At 40.5% G+C, this 13,263-nt stretch overlaps 1 protein-coding gene across 2 annotated transcripts in view; it reads right to left on the minus strand.

Moving 5' to 3' along the window:
* slc8a4b (solute carrier family 8 member 4b) overlaps nt 1-12,834 on the minus strand; it is a 134,880-nt gene extending 122,046 nt beyond the window's left edge. The window contains exon 1 of one of the 2 annotated variants that reach the window (XM_084924426.1): nt 12,454-12,834. The gene's annotated coding sequence lies outside the window, so the exon portion shown is untranslated. The remainder of the gene's footprint in view (nt 1-12,453) is intronic. The other variant, XM_084924425.1, reaches the window with a different exon arrangement.
* Between the last annotated feature and the right edge of the window lie 429 nt (nt 12,835-13,263).

Consider the following 13,263-nt stretch of genomic DNA (forward strand, 5'->3'; position numbering starts at 1 on the left):
GTGTGCGTGTGTGTGCGTGCACGTGTTGAGGATGAGATGGGGAGAGGGGAGGTGGGGGTTAGCATGCGAGCTCCCTCGGGCTTTTTGCTATCCTCTCTGTGTGTGACATTAGCAAGGGATGGAAGTCTGAGCACTGTGCTGCCAGTACCTCTCAACATCACACACACACACAAACACGCACAGAGGCAAAAACAAACAAACAGAGGCTGGCAGATACTGGATATGAACATCTGCAATATGACTTGCGCTTGGGGAGAGAAGAGTGTGTGTGTGTGTGTGTGTGTCTATGTGTGTGTGTTTGGGAGCGTGAACAAACCACATCCGTGACTTCCCATCCATAGAAAAGCGAAGGAAGATTATGCTGATTGTGAGTTGCATAACACTGTACGTGTAAACGGCATTATGATACTGCATACATTACACTACATGGATTATCTGAAGCCACATTTTGGTATTCCTGTACGCCTCACAAGAAACGCATTGCAAGGAGTGCGGGCTTTGTCTGCTATATAACACAAAACAGATTAAGATCTGCTTTGTTTTACACAGCGAAGAAATACAGGGGTGTCATTTCTCGAGAAAATGGAGAATTCCTGGAATTACCAGGACTTCAGGATATCAGGTCTATTTGTTTTATAAACTGCTCTGACAGTGTTGATGTGAAGCCACACAGAAAAGGTTAAAAGGACGGACAAAGACAGAACAGAAGGCGTGGGGAGGGGGGGAGGGGGGCAATTTGATATCGCTGCGTTGGTGTTAATGTTGCACCAGCACCATGATTGCAACTGACCAGTTTATTTGATGTAACGTGATAGCCTGGTGAAAAACAGGACAAAGGACAAGTTCGCCTTCAGAATGTTCTGAAAAGCTAACATGTGACCACTGCTATTGTTGTGAAAATGCATAAAATGCGATCTATTTTAACCCAAAGCATAATCTTATCCCACAGCTAGCAGACTAGTTCTTTTGTCGAAATCTCGTCTAACCATGAGTGAAAACTGAAAAATTCAAAAAAAAGAAGAAGAAGAAAAAAATTGCATCATTTACATCTGTTTTATTGACCACGTATCCAATTCAGGGTGCTTGGGGGGCTAGAGCTGCTACAGTCTGGGAACCTTGGGAATCACAGTCATTCAGACCTGTGGCTAATTTGAATCCGAAACTCAACCAAACACACATAGGAAGAACGTGCAAAGTCACAATAGAAAGGCCCCCTGAGTCAACCTAGTATGAAAAAAATGAATCAACATTGCCTTTCGGTTTTGTGGCATGGTGGTGCAGTGGTTAGCACTGGCACCTCGAGGCAAGAAGGTTCTGGATTCGAATTCAGGTTGGGGCCTTTCCGTGTGGACTGTGCATGTTCCCCCTGTCCCTGTGTGTCCAAAAACATGCCTTCGGTTCAGTTAAGTGATGATTCTAAGTTGACCATAGGTGTGTGTGTGTCCAGAGTGTACCCTGTTTCATGCCCTATGCCTTCCCCCCCACCCACCCACCCCCGCCCCTGCAATTGGATAAGCAGAAGAAAATGGATGAATGACCTTTTGGTTTCACATACGACACAAACCCAATCTCCTGGAGAAAATTCTCTTTTGGGGCCATCTAAGACAGTAATTTCACATACAAGAATGACAAAGTAGATAAGAAAGACATTAAGACAGGACACACAGAGAAAATTAAAGTGAAAAAGCAACATAAGGGTAGACAGGAAATGCAAGAAAAAAACACAGAGGGCAGGAAACCAACAGAAAGTAAACCTGTGTTGAAAAAAGGGAGGTTTATCAGTGGTAAACATATAGACGTTCACTCACTTCAGGATTTTATCCATTCCTCTTTTAAAAGAGTGTACACTTCTTTCTTCAACCATTCAGTGCAAACCTGTCCATTCAGAAAAACTGTAACATTTTCCATAACCTGCAGCCACCATTTCCAAACACCAAGCCGGGTACATTTGGCTCTCTAAAGCTCTCAAATGGCTAAAATGGAGAGGCCACATAGTCCCACCGACTGCCAGGTTTGGCAGGGTTGTAGGTCAGACTTTTTAGATCAGGTTCACCATCATCAGTGTCGCTGACTCTTTGTTATAAAGCGGGTGTTTAATTTCTGATCAGATTTAGATGGTGGAAGTAAATACTGCTTTTTTCAAGTCTCACCCAGGGCTGGTGAGTGAAATTTACTGTAGTTCAAAAATTCTTCAAAGCATTCTTTATAAGCAGAGCCCAAGGTTGTTCATTTTCACTTGTGGAGCTGCCAGTGACTGAAGTTGATTGAGTTTGTTTTTCCATACACAAATTCCACAAACTGGCCTAGGGCTTAAGCGATTTAAAAGGTCATTGTATTCTTCATCTGTGCCCATTTTCACAGTTGGCTGGATAAGTCTGCAATTGTCCATTTCACATCTTTCCTCCCATTCATGATATTAAAAGAACAGCTTGCACTGATTCTGGCCTCAGAGAGTAGCGAGGAAAGGACACAAGCAGGGTTGCGTCTGTTTTTCACCCTCTCCTCTGTCCTTTCTTCTATCTTCCAGAAATCGTAACTGCTTTAGTCACTTTTCTTCACTTAGCACAGTTTTATTCTGCCAAGCACCAAACCATCCCTAAAATGTAATTTAAAGCAACAACAGCACTGCAGACAACCATAAGCACGTGTTGTCTGCAGTGTTGCACACGCAGATAAGACACAGACAGCCACAGACATAGAGAAAGACACGTTCAAAGACACAGTCACTACCTCTCACACACTGTGGTGAGTCCAAGTGTGCGTATCATATGCTGAGGTTACTCATAAAACAAACGGCTCTCCTCCACCTCGGTGTTTTCTATTCTTAGCAGCAGCAGGGGGAGCCTCTCTGCATATCAATGCTCGGCTCATCTTTAAACATAATCTGGTGGGATGATAATTGTAATCAGAGCACTATCGAATGTGTCTGTCTGCAAAAAGAGTTTTTTTGTTTTTTTGCAACAACTTTTGTTACATACGTGCACATTTTTAGATTTTGTGGAAAAGCCTGTCATTGTTTGCCAGATGATGATGATGGTTATTTTATTAGAAACAGACCCAAGGACTTAAGGACATAGAGATGACTGAGAGCAGCAGAACTCATGTGGGATTTTAACTAATCCACCAAGATCAATGAGACAAGGAGTCCTGGCAAGTGCACCTCCCTCCATGGTTAATTTGGCACAGGAATATTCTACCAGCAGCTTCAGTTACCAAGTTGAATGAAGAAGTATCTGCCAAACTGATGAGCAATGAAACACACTCGAGTTACATTTACCATCATCCTGTTATTCCTACTTATGACCACAGAGGCCAAGCTGAACAATCCAGCCACACTCGGAGGCATTAATTTGTTGGGGTGCCTTCGGTCTTCCTCCCTTACATCAGTTGGGCTTCAGTCACCTCCAGAGCAAAACCTGCGCTTTAAACGCGTCGGTTTGGAGCAGTAAGGCACAACTTTTACTTTGAAGGCGAACGTTCTCCGTTTCAAAGTTTGCATCACACCGTGACCTTTCTCAAGTTACATTACCCTTAAGGAGTAGTTAGGGAGTGTTTGCAAACAAGTGGGTATCATCCATGCTAAGTACAGGTGAGTGCTGCAGTCTGCTAGTGACCAAAGGACTCACAAAGACATGTGACCAATTTCACCTAGTAACAGAGCAACCATTCACTAACTTCATTATACATTTTCCCTAGTGAACAGAGGTAATGATGGGAATCACTAGGCCACTTCCTTGGAATTGTTAGTCTGCCCGTCTATCGATCCCGCTTATCAGTTCTTCCTTTTGCGACCCAATCAGCTGATTTCAATTCGTGTGTCGTCAGAGGTAAATGGTGCCGGAATGGATACTGCTTTTATTTGTATTGCACCAAAAGACAGAGCGTAATGATAATGTGGAAACTACATCCAGGACAGACAACATGCTAACGCTAAACTAGCCAGACAGCATGCTAACACTAAGCTAGCGAAGAACCCAGAGTGAAAGTGAATGAATGCCAACCCCAGCACAGCAGCCATAGCTTGAATTTCATCAGATAACAAACAGATGAACAGTCGTGCTTTCAGTCTCTGTTGCCATTCACTCATCTTTCTAAAGTATAATCAATGTGGTGGCATTTGCTTTAAAATCTCTTTGTGCTGGTTTTCAATTTCGCTTTGTGCTTTCGGCTTCATGTAATACTAATAGAAAGATCATATGTATGTCTGTAACGTCCCGGTCATTAAGACAGGGATTTGTGTTGGTGTGAGGGGCTGTAGCCTGTAGGTTTATATAGATAAATGGTAATTAAGAGACAGCATGTTTCAGATCATTTTACAGAGGAACATGAAAGTAATGTAACAAGCAGTATAACAAATTAAGGAACGTTAAGCAGTAATATACTGTATTACTTCTGTTCTGTGTAATACATTACTTTTTTTGAGTAACGACCCCAAAACTGCTCACAACAAAGATGGGAAATATTTCCAGCATGCACAAAAAATAACTGGAAAATAACTCAAAATGTTAGAAATATTCCAGTGTTAGAAAATCAGCACTGCTCAGTGTTAGCCATTGTTAATCTTCAAAACTGACTAGGTTACTTTTAAACATATAACACTGTCAAAAGTGTTAATTTAACACTCAACAGTGTTGTATTTAACACTCAGAGGTGTGGACCCATATAGACACTCTCTAGTGTTAATTTAACACTGGAGATTTTGCTGTGCACCATCCAATTAACTTGCATCAATGTGAATTCTCTGATATGCTGCTTAGGGATCGTGGGAACTGTCAAAGCAGAGCCAATAAGAATTGATAAGAGAACTGATAAGGAATCAAATTGACAAGTGATATTGATAATGGAATACGAATTGCTAAATTCTTATCAATTCCCATCTCCAAACGGAGGTTGCCAGGGGGTCACTCACCAGTCTCTAAGCCTGAGGGCTTGTTTACCTGGATATGTCTATTTAGTAAGCGACCCTGAATTTGGAACTTGAAATGGCTGTGTTGAAGAATTTAATCCTAGTAAATCATTGAATACCGGGGAAAGCAAAACAAGTTATTTCCATGCTTTCAAAAAACAATTCATGCAGATTTATCCATTTCCTTGTGGCTTGCACAAGGAGACGTTGAGTTGAGCGTGCTGCCTGCAGCTCACAGTGGCTGCTTCTTCTGGTTTCATTACTACCTTTAGTATTTCAAGCTAATTTGCCAGACAATGCCAAAAAGTTTGGTTTTTTATGACTAGCCAATGATGGTAAGCACTCAACTCACTGACACTGAATTTTTTGCGTGACAGTTACAAAATAAATGGCAACAAAAGGCTCACCAGCTTAAATGCTTTTAATATGATGCTGCAACAGCAGCAAGTGTTTGGTTTGTGTTATCCTGTAATATAATTTGTAGAAAAAAATCAAATAATGGTCAGTTGGTAACATTGCAGCTATATAAATATCAGAGTGCTTTCATCAATTGGCCATAGGCTGAGTCACCACTGTGTTACCTCATTTTTAAAACTGCCTCTTTAAACCTATACATCCCTTGCTCCACCATTGCATCCCTTTTACTTAACAGCAGTACATAGAGAGTATTGCATAATAGATTGTTTTACAGTTGATGAGCACTTTTTTGCCACTTACTTGTGGAGATAAGCAAAAAGGAGTAAGACATAACTAAACTAAGTCAAAAATGCAGAAAACAATTATTCAATTCAATTCAATTCAATTTTATTTATATAGTGCCAAATCACAACAAAAGTCGCCTCAAGGCGCTTCATAGATACAGAGAAAAACCCAACAATCATATGACCCCCTATGAGCAAGCACTTTGGCGACAGTGGGAAGGAAAAACTCCCTTTTAACAGGAAGAAACCTCCGGCAGAACCAGAACATAATTATGTCTTATAAAGATATTAGATTTTAAAGCAACACTCCTTTTTCTAGCCTGACATACCTACTTTTGTCTAAACTGATGTTTTATGACTGTCATAGTTCCAATAATCATTCCTCGTGGCTTTTTAGTATGAGTTTCCATATCAATTTGGATAAATACAAAGAGTTCCAGCACTGAATATACAAATAGGTGATTTTACTAATTGTTGATTAATGTTGAGCAGAACTATAACATCCTGACATCTGGATATTTGGAATCCTGACATCCGTTTGCCAGTCAAGTGAAAATGTGGACCAGGCAAACTGCTGCTTCAGGCTACTAGTTCATCATTTGTAGTTTCCCTCTGAAGGATTAATTGAAGTATACAGGAGTAAGGGCTAAATCAGTTTGCCATGCAAGTGAGATCTCTGTTGAGACACCTCAAACTGCTGTCCAGCTTGGAAATCGCACCATTTGGCCATAAACTGAGACTTTGAGAGCAATTTGAAAGTGAGTGGAATGAGTGATGTGAGGGCCCAGGCAACCTAGTTGAACCTGTGAGGGATATCAGGATGTTATTAAATCTGCAACCGTCCTTTTTATAGGATTTTTAAACTCAGAGGCATTTAAATCAGACTATATCTGGAACCTGTATTGCAATTAGTTGACTGTGCCAATGATTACTGATATTTAAAACAGGATTTAGCCTTCTTTGACACTTTGCAATGATGCAACGCTTTATTTTTAATTTAATCTGTGCTTTAGTCACAATATGTTGAACGCGTTTTCACTCTCTCTCATTGCGTCATGATTTAGATCGTGCTGTAATGTCTAATTTCACAGCTCAAATTGCCAAATGCCCATACTGACTGTTAAGCTTTGGGTTTGATATTATAAAGTTCACTCCTTGGTCTTAACTCACAGTGCGCTTTCCTCCGGTCGAGCAAACACTGAGGTGCCATTATGTGATGTGGCACTGGGCGCCACCCATGGGTACTGGCCAGTTTCCATGAATGTCAAACACTGTGTCAAATGAAAGGATAGGCCAATGGCTTCGTGTCGCAGCCAGAGAAGAGATGAACCACTCGATATATCACTGTCCTCTCATTCTATTGTGTTAGTGTACTTAATTAATCAACCTGTAGGCAGGAGGCCGTGCTTTAAACCTCGAGGGGCGACTCACTGTTCGGTTGCAGAGAGATTAAAATGCCTCTTAAAATTATCTAGATCTAAACAGCAGCCAAAACAAATGATGGAGATGGAGTGAACTTTTAAGATTTTGGATAAAGCCGCTGTACATACACAAGATAAACAAAATTAAAACAATGAGGGCGAATAGCTTAGAAAGCCTGGGATGAGAGCTGAAAGTTTAATGATCCCTCTTGGGAAGAGGTGGCATTTTACAATATAATTAATCCAATACATATAGTTTCAAATATTTCAATTTTAAATGAATATTAAAAATAATTGCAATGCAATTATATAGTATGCAAAGATTCCATACTAAAATCAACAATAACTTAATAATTGAAAAGACGATTATATTAAATAAATTCTAAAACATTTAAATGTGATATTGTACTTTAGTTTTTTGTTGTTTCATGTTATATTTTATGATCCGCCCACATTTTAGTTAATCACATATTTTACATTGCATGCCCTTTAAGCTCACCAACCACCATGAAATTACCTTTTAGCTAGAGCATCTACAGTGGCAACACAATTTCAAATCAACCAGTTAGAGAGTAGCACGGTGGTAATTTATCAATCCTTTTGTTTACCTTAATGGTATTTTTGCATTATATTACACACCAGGAGTTGTTGTATTAGTCAGTGCTAAAAAATAAACCACATTGTTGATGTTGTAACTAAAATAATTCACTTCATCAATGCAAGGGCACTGAATCACAAATAGACTCCAGATGGTGACATAGGCTACCACAGGGCTGTCGGGTGGCTCCGTCTGGGCAATGCTAAAGTTTACGGGACCTGAGATCAGAAATTTGAGTGTTTTTGTGAGAAGAAAGTCAAGAACATTACAGATCTCTCAGATGCAGAGGAAGATGGGTCCTGCATTTGCTTTTCATGTCACTGCACTAATGAATCAACTAAATACAAACTGCAAGGCCTACTTGCACACCCTGGTAAAGGCTTTCATGACAAATTTGCAGTTTCTTCCATGCAAGACAGTTGGAGAGCAGCATTAATAGTTAAATTGAAAGAAGCCATACCATCAGTACAATATGCTACTAGCATAGCCCTTCAAGTCAGAATCTCTCTCAAAGAGGAGAACTTCCCACACATAAGGTGATATGCCCAGGTCACAGGACAAAATTTGGTTGTGACCTCCTGAGGCTGGGTTTGTGTTTCTCATGGAATTTGTTAACCACTACACTACAAAGCTGTTTTTTTAGCAATACATTTAATTTTCTTTTTCTTCTAGCTTATCCAGTTTCACGACTTCAAGCCATCTGCTCATCCACAATTCACAAGAATCGCTACTCCTCCTACAGCATTGGTCACAAACCTACAAATAATTATCACCTAATTAGTCTTCACCCAAATGTTACTCAAGGTCAATGTAAAGATCACATTTGTCATTTTACAGATGATAAGCTATGAACTGTGAGAGATCATGAGTTAGTTGAGCTATTATCTCACTGTTGTTCTAGTTCCCATTGATGAGCACAATAACTCACAGGACTGTTAATGTTTAAGTTCAAATCACTATTTAATAATAATGTGCGCTAGAGCAGGGCGATATGACCAAAAATATTTATCACAATATACATTTGAAAATTTGCGATAATTACTAGACAAAATACTTTACAACTCCTCAACTTTATTAGTGCAAAAAAAAAAATCAATGTATTTTGCACTTACACAAGCAGCTTTTTAAGTGCATTAAAGTTATATAAAAAATTTGCAGTGCAAATGCAAATCCTTGCTGACAGTTTAACCAAAAGGCATTTCCAGTGGAAATTGGCCGACATATCCTCAGCATAACCATGTATAATATCCACAAAACTTAAAAAGAGGTTATACACACACAATACGGTAATATTATGTTGAAGCACAGTACGTATCACTCCGCGAGGCTCCTGCCTACGATAGCCGTAATGCTCCGACAATACATCAAGCGGTGCGGCTTCGTAGCTTAGCAAAGTCGTACTGAAACCTTTGACAGATTTTCGAGCGCCGTGTACGACATAAAATCGTTTCGAGGTCAGTAAACACAACCTGAATTCATACATAAGGCACACGGGATTATAAGGGACACTGTCGATTTTCAGAAAAATCAAAGGATTGATTTTAAGTGTGCTGTATTTCCCAAAAAAACACGGTAATAATGACAGTCCGCTAGCATGCTCTACCAAAACGAATGCTTTGTTGTGTATCTGACGGACGAAAGCTAAACCAGTTCCACACCACTGAAGTTGCAGCATTTTTACAAACCAATTCTAGTTCATCCGTTTCATTTAACGATCCACTTTCGCTCTTCTCATTCTGCGTCGCAGCCATGTGGGTATGTAAACATAGGCACTGCGCATGCGCGTTTTACCCATATTCTATCGCGATATTTCATTTTCTTATCATTGCCCAACATTACACCGGTATTATCGTGAACGGTATGATATGGCCCAGCCCTAATGTGCGCAATCATTTTAATTAGATTCATGCAACTATGCCGTGTATTCTATTTGATACAATCTGTTTTAGAGCCCGTGTTAATATTACGTCCAACTACTGTTTGCTTTTAATAATCACATCAGGGCAGCTATACTAGAATACTGGTACAGTTATCATAAAATGGAACGCAACTACTTTGGCATGATATATTAACCTTGTGGGGTTTAAGTTATCATCATTATGCTTTGGAGGCAAGCATAAAGTACCTTTTTTGAAAAATTTTAAAAAGACATGAAAGCATAGGGTTAGAGTCATCACTGAAGATGACTTTGACACGAGAGAGTTGAGTGCATATCGCTTATCCATTATGTTATATATATATATATATGGGGTTTTTGTCACACCCACATTAAACACATTATTTTCTAACTTGTCATCTTAATTATTTTATTTAACTTTTTTTCCCCAAAGATAATTATGTTAAAGTATGTTGCTTTTTGAGTTTGGCTTTAATGTCTTTACTTGCATCAGTTCATTGCTAATTATATCACACCAGTTGCTGTATTACACTTTTACATATTCAATCTTACTGGTCTATAAAGGCTTTGACCAGTATGGACAAATATAATAAATAATCAGTCAGTGCCATCAGGAAATATTTTAGCCCTTGAAGTTATAACAAACAACTGATTAGTGATCTCAACATTAGGCCAAACAGAAATTTGGCTACATGTAGCCTACCACTCAAACAATAAATCAATTCAACAATTCATCAATTAAAAGAACACGAAAATGTATCTTCTAGCTTAATAGAAGTTCCTGCTCCTTTATGCTCCTGCCAACATGAATAGGTCTTCTTTTTTATATTTCACAGTATTGTCAATATAATCTTCTTCTGGTACACAACTCAAAACAAGGTTTTTAAAGCTGGCACTACTAACCTTGTGTAACAAACACCCACACACAGGAGAAAAAAGGATTATGACCACAGGGTGTTTCCTGTCCCTCCCAGCTACTGGACAGATGCATTATGCTTAAAGTAACAGGTTCCCTATGCTCAGTAACCACTAACAACACAAGAAACCAGAGACCGGTGCCAGCGAAACACATAATCAGATTAACATGGACAAGAATAGAGGCCAAGATGTGGGTTACCACCCTCTGCTGTGGGGAAGTGAGTGTGTTGTTTAAGTCATTAATGGATTAGCTGAGGATACCGTCACAGGAAAAGACGACAGACAGACAGGGAAAGTCCTGGATATTTCTGGCATGCAAACACCCTTAGCTAGTAGGCACCCTCCATTACGTGCATACACAATAAACACACAGACCTAGAAACAAAATATAAATGTGAGAACTTGACCAAATCATTGTCAATATTGACATTTCTAGGATTAGGCGCTACAAAAATAATGAATAAATGCATGTGTTTTTCCTTCCAAGCACCAGGTTTCTCTGCACTTGCAGTTATTCACAGTCACTACTCACACAAGCAGCCAAAATCATACTGTTGCTGCTTTTGGATTAGTTGAGAGCCAAGATATAAAGCAAAAGAATGTATTATCATTTTTTAAGGTAAAAAAAACTGTTGCTAACCTCAGAATGTGGATATATTTTCCTTCCAGGAACCATCAGACTTATTTTGACCCTTTATTAATTCAGAAAAACAGCTTTGTATGTCTGAATTGTACAAAATCGCTACCTTGTAGACGTGGCTGGATAGCAACACCTGTGTAAAAGCTGCTTAACACAAAGAGTTACTCTTGCTTATATGCTGGGAATGGATTGAGATATGCAGATTAATTTATAGCCTACATTTCCTTAGACAGCTTGGCTCCTTGAATTATTGAGAGGGCAACATATCTTTGGGTAAATTATTTATCATTGTTGAAAAAGTTCTCATCAGTAGCCATCATCATTAACTCTCCACCGTCATCATGCTCTATAAACCATCAACGTCATCATCCTCATCTCCATTATTTTGTTGCCAATTCTTCAACTGTTATAAAACCACCTCCACACCGACGTGTAACACCTATAAGCAGCAGCATCCATTTATGTTGGGACTGCCATCATTAAAAGTGTCACATATCAATCAGCTTTGGTATCATCACAACTCCTTCCATAAATACGTTCATCACCATCATCGTCACCACCACCAGAATCAACAAATCGTCATAATAATCAGCTCCTCTAAAGAAATGCAGGAACCTGAATAGAATTCGTCCAACTTTTACATTTCGATTATCATCAGCCTTATTTCAAACTCACAGGATTTTCCTTTCATATGCAAAGCTACAGGCCGCTATTGTGCTGCTATTTCACCCCTTACAAATCCATTACTCTTGCGCGCCCTGACCCGGTGCACAGTCCCCTAGTACCCAGGTGTGTACCTAGCCCTAACCATAATCTTACGTTCCCGCACCTTCTTTTCTTGCGCAATCCCCAACCCGGCTTAGCAAAGGTTATAGGTCTTAGTAAATTTTACTCCATCGTTCGCTCTCCAGCTGAGAGAACAGCCGGCGTGGATCAAGATCCTCTTATCATACGACACAGGCTACGCTGGTTCTCACAGGAGACTGCGCGCCGGACAGATGCTTAATTGGAACGGCACTTGAATGCGTCTCTCGCGCAGGGCAGGACTCCGCGGTGTCGCAACACACCTGAGAGACCTCCCCTCCGGTGTCTTTCAGTTTCAACGTCTATCTCTTCCGCCTCATCAAAACACTTTCTCGCTCCTTATTTACGCACGCATGAACCAAATTCTGCACCCAGCAGCGCCCGCTGCTAGGGTCTAGACAAACTGTCAAAGTGAATGCACCTCACATGCCGGCACACTTCTTAAACACGGTTACTGTCTCCTGTCACACACACATACACACACACGGCTCGCGTAAGAGCAACAAAACAGTTTTAACAATGCACATAAATTCATTATAACAGTGGCGCGATATTTGTGTCCTCTCACCGGTTTGGTACTCTGGAAAAAGCCCAGGTCGCGATCCGTTCATTGATTCACTGGCTGGTGCCTCTATCTGTTCATCCCTGCCCTCCGCTCGTTTCCTTATCCACCAGCTGAATAAACGTCTCTCCTCCTCTCAAGCGGCGGCGGCGGTGACAGAGCACGCGCACTTCACCCGCTGGCTCGCTTGCGCGCTCTTGCGCCCTCCCCTGTATCTCCCTCGCTCTCTCTCTCTCTGTCTGTCTTTCTGAGTGTGTGTATGTGTGCGCGCGCGCTTCTGCCTCTCTCTCTCGGGAAAGGAGCATCTTCCTCCTTTCCCGAGAGAGAGAGATGGAAGAGAAAAAGAGAGAGATTGGGCCGAGGAAAGGATGAGCTGATGTGAGCAGGAGTGCAGGGATAAGACACAGAGCAAGACAGTGGCTGTGTGTGTGTGTGTGTGTGTGTGTGTGTGTGTGTGTGTGTGTGTGTGTGTGTGTGTGTGTGTGTGTGTGTGTGTGTGGAACGAGCACAGAATGAATGGAAACCAAAGGAGCGTGTAGCTCAAGCAGCACTGCACTGATAAACACAGACCAGTGAGAACGAGAAGAGAAGAGAAGAGAAGAGAAGAGAAGAGAAGAGAAGAGAAGAGAAGAGAAGAGAAGAGAAGAGAAGAGAAGAGAAGAGAATGGTCAAGCTGAGAAGCAGCAGAGATAAGAAGAAGATAAAGATGAATTGAAAAAAGGGCAGCCTGCTTAAGTTCAAGGCTCCTACCAGTAGCTATTTACTGTACACAGTGAATCTATTGATTATTTCTTCTATATTAGTAGTTTAATAAAA

The sequence above is a fragment of the Perissodus microlepis genome, chromosome 3, assembly GCF_051167445.1.
Source record: "Perissodus microlepis isolate ML-2025 ecotype Zambia chromosome 3, ASM5116744v1, whole genome shotgun sequence".
NCBI classification, from domain to species: domain Eukaryota; kingdom Metazoa; phylum Chordata; class Actinopteri; order Cichliformes; family Cichlidae; genus Perissodus; species Perissodus microlepis.